The sequence below is a fragment of the Haliotis rufescens genome, unplaced genomic scaffold, assembly GCF_023055435.1.
Source record: "Haliotis rufescens isolate VD_foot unplaced genomic scaffold, xgHalRufe1.0.p SCAF_6, whole genome shotgun sequence".
NCBI classification, from domain to species: Eukaryota; Metazoa; Mollusca; class Gastropoda; order Lepetellida; family Haliotidae; genus Haliotis; species Haliotis rufescens.
In genome coordinates, this window is record NW_025964334.1 from 51,790,044 (window position 1) to 51,796,858 (window position 6,815).

Sequence of the window (6,815 nt, forward strand, 5' to 3'; positions counted from 1 at the left end):
TATTGCATCCCAGCTAACACGAAAATGTTATAAAAATCATCCGAAAAACATTTTCCGAAACGTTATGGAAATGTTATAAAAATGTTTGTAAAATGGTAATCCATGTCGTGTCTTCAACACTCAGTCAACAAAGAATTCAAGACTTAGTTCTGTGGAGATTTTAATATTTTTAGAAAACTTTCTCTCGAAATTATTGATTGTCAGAATCTTCTTTCTTTGGTTTTGCCTTGATCCACTTTTCTGAAACATAAAAGAAATTCTGAAAAACTCTAAAGCAGGTATTTAATATATATATATACAATATAGATACATCCCACTGAAGAGACAATATTCCATTTGAGATAACGTTTTATCAGTATTCTAACAATAATAGATTTGTAGGTTTTTGGTGGAAAAGGCAAACTGCAGCGGTCCGCTATTGAACCTGATATATGATTTCATTTTGTTAGGATAACATTAAACAAAACAAAAACATTTGTCGATTACAATGTGGCAAATATTAGATCTAATATATTTTGGAATAATATAATAATTCTATTCGAACTCAAAATATTAACTTATTTCTAATTATGAAATGAAATAGATCAAGCACATTCACCGACTATTTTGGCTGCACATATACAGAGAAGAAGCATTTTGTCACAACATTTTAAAAATGTTTTCGAAACGTTTGTGTGATATCAGCTTTTACAAACGTTTTAAGAACATGTAAAAAACATTTATTTTTGTGATAAATTTTCAAAAACGTTTAAGACATTTTGATAACTATTCATGAAACATAATAAAATGTGAGAGAATGTGTCTTTTACCATAGATCTATATTTATTCACTTCTCAACGGTCTCTCTCACGCCCCCGCTATATGTAATTGCCTGTGACACTATCTGTGATCAGCAACAAACAAATCATGTGAAGTTTTGTCTTACTCATATCTGCTATATTTTCTCTAGACATTAAGTCTACAAATTAAACTGTAACTGTTGTGAAAATGTTTTATTATATACTTCAGTGTGAAAGACTGAGTTTTCTGAAGTTGAGAAAAGGGATATTTTCATTGCAGTGAACATAACACTTGATATTTCACTGCAGTGAACATAACACCTGATATTTCACTGCAGTGAACATAACACGTTGACGGAACTATGTTGGTCAACACGAGACAGCTCGTGCACAAACTGTTGATTTACGTCAGTTCAACGTTGACAAGTCATATAATGACAGATGGTCATTTATGTAGTTAATACCGATACTTACCGTTTGTTATTTTGTTGAAAATGATTTGTATTAAACTGTGAATTTCTCTTCTGATTTGTCAGTCGATACTTTACATTTGGCAAAGCGCCATTAAGTTACTCGAATTGCGTGTATTCTTTCGCTTCGAACAACCGTCTCATTATTTTGAAATTTATTTTTTGATGAAGTTGATTTTGTATATAATCATATCCAAATTTATACTAAAGAATTTTAGTGACATCAAATATTTTTGGTTACTTTTGTTTATATTTTTTAAGATTTAGCAAAGACGGAACTACATTTTTAGTCGTACTTACAGGGGGTGGAAAACCGTCCAGGTGTGTTATGTAGGGAGAATTTACGCTTGAAGGTTTTACATTTGTAATGAAATAATTTAATCTTCCTGCAGACAACTACACCAAAAGTATATAATAAATAGGATATTTCATGTGTTGAGTGAAATATCATGTTTCTCTCATCTCGTGACGGGGGGAAAGGAGATATTTTCACGAGTGGCGTCCTTTCCCCCCGTCACTCGGTGAGAGAAACATGATATTTCACTCGACACATGAAATATCCTCTATATATTACTGTATTACCAATCCACAAAATTATGAAAACGGAGTGTGCTAGCTGAACCAGAGATAAGTCTGAGGTAGGCTTTGTGTCTCTAGGAAATGTAAAGCAATTATTTTACTACTTTCACATCGCGTAAACTGGACTTCAGTTTACATTGGAATAGATTTGTTTCTGGAGTATATCCCTGATATCTCCATGCATTGCACAAGGAGGATTTGCACAAATAATAAGCTACAGAAGACTTTGCGCATGCATCAAACAAAGAAGTTGCCGATTACTGTTTGGGTACTTTTGACCAATTCGCTTCATCTTCAACCGATTTGAAGGGTGAGATTTAATATACTTCTGAAGAATACAATGCATTCCAATATGAGTGAGTGAGTGCGTGAGTTGGGTTTAACGCCGCTAATAACACTATTCCTGTTATATCGCGACGTGTCTGCTTAATGTGGGAGGAAAGCCCGAAGTGATGCAGGTCTCAGACGTTTACCACTTCGGTGAAACCTACGAGCATGGATATGGTGCTGACAAACCTGGAAACATAATCGGGGCCACCGGTATTCCAAAATGAAGGGACCGTTTGTATTTTATTACTGTGTCCACAACAATGTTTATCAACATGCTTATACTGATGCCTGGATGAGGCATCTCTATTTTCTTGTTACTTCCTGCGAAGATGTAAAATTGTACTCGTTTAACTCGTTTAACTTGGTTAAGTTCACAAATGCTTTTATTTATCATCCTATGGTGAAAGTGGGTATGACCAATACAACAATACAAGACGACAATGCTGTACTCGTAACACACGTGCTTTTTCTGAAATGATACTTTTTTCAAACACAGAACTAAAAGGGGTAGTTCGGTTGTCCCCGTCATATGAGAGTACGCAATAATCAGTGAAGAGTTGCGTCCCTTTTCCTTTTGTGTCAGCGGTGAGGTGAAATAGGTTAAATTGTGTATATGTACACGTGTATGTACATCATGAATACCCACTGAGACACAGTAAATATACTGGCTCCCAGCCGACCAGTCCTTTTTGTCTTTTGGTATGAGGCGGCCGGGGACCGAAATTTTGTGAAGGACATTCGTGAACTCTATTTGGAAAATTTGAGGCATGGCAGCAGACAAGGCATCCGGTCCTAAAGGTTTAATGGTTTAACTCCATAAAACCCCGGGCATGAAAGGAGAAGTGGTAAGTATTATTACAATGCAAAGAGCAGACTTTTGAGAAAAGCTTTTTAAGTTTAATAGAAATAAGTTATAAAATTTGTTATCGAGACATATTTATGTATAATTAAAGGTGAACGACAGCCACCAGATTGTCTTGTTTAATGCAATAGTCATGTGAACTAGTGAAACTAGTGGACCCAGTTCCAATAGGAATTTCTCCCGGTGCTAGCCTTGATTACAACAATTACACTTAATTCATTGATAATAATCGTGACTATATCTTCCATTACCTTAGCTTTTGATGCGGAAGAGAAAGATTGCATAAAACTCACTGTTTAACATGGAGAAACGTCTTTAATGTGTTCGCTCGTAACGCAGAAGACCCCGGTTTGATTCCCACATGGGTACAATGTGTGAAGCCCATTTCTGGTGTCCCTTGACGTGTTACTGCGGGAATATTGCTAAAAGCGGCGTAGCTCACGTATTGCAATAAGAATATTTTATGGAACTTCTCTAGACATGATTTGTACGTCCCGATATTGAAAGAGACAGTCATAAAATGTGTGTGTGATTCATATGTCAACAGCAATGGCGACTGAAGCCCGGCTGTTATACTTAAGCAACACTTTATATATGTTATGGAATACGCTCGTTTTTGCGAGGCCATTAAACTAGGTATAGTCTGGAAGTTAATTTAAGGTACCGACGTTTACTACAATATCTGAAAAACTATTGGACCTACTCCAGACAAAGTTTGTATGAGATTATTAAACAGTCATACATAACTGGACATTACATTTAAAGACAATCGGTGCATGACTAAAAAATCTGTCTATTTAACTATCACTATATTTCATCAACAACCAGACCTGTTCGTCACGGGTGGAACGAGCATTTATTGTAACAGCCATCTGCATAATGCTACCCCTGCGTCACAGGGCCATATGACACAGTTGAACTCAACTCAAAAGGTTGCACGGGAATCACGCACGCACGAATACGGTGTTAGCGTTGGGCGTCTCAAGCAGTTATTTAATAATATTTATCCAATTATTTTTGCATTCTTTTTCAGGTCAGTGTTATTGACTTGAATGCACCATTCCTTGCCACATTATTATATTTCATGCATCATGTTATTAGGTGTAATATATCAAACGTAGTTATTGATTTAGACAAATCATTGCTTTATGGTTTCGAAGAAAATATTTTAATATTTTCGTAGTTGATTCGAGACTTTCGGGGCTGTTTCGGGTGAAAGAGAATCAAATTCTGAGCCAAGAATTGCACAAAGTGGACAAGATCCGAATACTACATGTACTACAAAGCACGAACCTGAAATTCGTAGACGATTCCAAGAAATTCTTTGATAAACAAATCTTTTTCTCGCGAATCCCACGAACTACAAGAATGTTTGGGAATCTTAAGAAATATGTACGAATATGTAAGAATTCATATCCGTGGTAATTATGTTACTCGAATTGCGTGTATTCTTTCGCTTCGAACAACCGTCTCATTATTTTGAAATTTATTTCTTGATGAAGTTGATTTTGTATATAATCATATCCAAATTTATACTAAAGAATTTTAGTGACATCAAATATTTTTGGTTACTTTTGTTTATATTTTTTAAGATTTAGCAAAGACGGAACTACATTTTTAGTCGTACTTACAGGGGGTGGAAAACCGTCCACATAATACAATGCATTCCAATATGAGTGAGTGAGTGCGTGAGTTGGGTTTAACGCCGCATATAACACTATTCCTGTTATATCGCGACGTGTCTGCTTAATGTGGGAGGAAAGCCCGAAGTGATGCAGGTCTCAGACGTTTACCACTTAGGTGAAACCCACGAGCACGGGTATGGTGCTGACAAACCTGGAAACATAATCGGGGCCACCGGTATTCCAAAACGAAGGGACCGTTTGTATTTTATTACTGTGTCCACAACAATGTTTATCAACATGCTTATACTGATGCCTGGATGAGGCATCTCTATTTTCTTGTTACTTCCTGCGAAGATGTAAAATTGTACTCGTTTAACTCGTTTAACTTGGTTAAGTTCACAATGCTTTTATTTATCATCCTATGGTGAAAGTGGGTATGACCAATACAACAATACAAGACGACAATGCTGTACTCGTAACACACGTGCTTTTTCTGAAATGATACTTTTTTCAAACACAGAACTAAAAGGGGTAGTTCGGTTGTCCCCGTCATATGAGAGTACGCAATAATCAGTGAAGAGTTGCGTCCCTTTTCCTTTTGTGTCAGCGGTGAGGTGAAATAGGTTAAATTGTGTATATGTACACGTGTATGTACATCATGAATACCCACTGAGACATAGTAAATATACTGGCTCCCAGCCGACCAGTCCTTTTTGTCTTTTGGTATGAGGCGGCCGGGGATCGAAATTTTGAGAAGGACATTCGTGAACTCTATTTGGAAAATTTGAGGCATGGCAGCAGACAAGGCATCCGGTCCTAAAGGTTTAATGTTTTAACTCCATAAAACCCCGGGCATGAAAGGAGAAGTGGTAAGTATTATTACAATGCAAAGAGCAGACTTTTGAGAAAAGCTTTTTAAGGTTGATAGAAATAAGTTATAAAATATGTTATCGAGACATATTTATGTATAATTAAAGGTGAACGACAGCCACCAGATTGTCTTGTTTAATGCAATAGTCATGTGAACTAGTGAAACTAGTGGACCCAGTTCCAATAGGAATTTCTCCCGGTGCTAGCCTTGATTACAACAATTACACTTTATTCATTGATAATAATCGTGACTATATCTTCCATTACCTTAACTTTTGATGCGGAAGAGAAAGATTGTATAAAACACGCTGTTTAACATGGAGAAACGTCTTTAATGTGTTCGCTCGTAACGCAGAAGACCCCGGTTCGATTCCCACATGGGTACAATGTGTGAAGCCCATTTCTGGTGTCCCTTGACGTATTACTCCGGGAATATTGCTAAAAGCGGCGTAGCTCACGTATTGCAATAAGAATATTTTATGGAACTTCTCTAGACATGATTTGTACGTCCCGATATTGAAAGAGACAGTCATAAAATGTGTGTGTGATTCATATGTCACATGTGAATCCCGGCTGTTATACTTAACCAACACTTTATACATGTTGTGGAATACCCTCGTTTTTGCGAGGCCATTAAGATAGGTATAGTCTGGAAGTTAATTTAAGGTACCGATGTTTACTACAATATCTGAAAAAACTATTGGACTTACTCCAGTCAAAGTTTGTAAGATTATTAAACAATCATACATACCTAGATATTACATTTAAAGACAATCGGTGCATGAATTAAAATAATCTGTCTATTTAGCTATCACTATATTTCATCAACTGACTGACTGACTGAGTATGGTTTTACGCCGTTTTTAGCAATATTCCAGCAATATCACGGCGGGGGACACCAGAAATGGGCTTCACACATTGTACCCATATCGGGAATCGAACCCGGGTCTTCGGCGTGACGGGCGAACGCTTTAACCACTAGGCTACCCGACCGCCCCCTATATTTCATCAACAACCAGACCTGTTCGTCACGGGTGGAACGAGCATTTATTGTAACAGCCATCTGCATAATGCTACCCATGCGTCACAGGGCCATATGACACAGTTGAACCAATCGATCTATCAACTCAACTCGAAAGGGTGCACGGGAATCACGCACGCACGAATACGGTGTTAGCGTTGGGCGTCTCAAGCAGTTATTTAATAATATTTATCCAATTATTTTTGCATTCTTTTTCAGGTCAGTGTTATTGACTTGAATGTATCATTCCTTGCCACATTATTTTATTTCATGCATCAT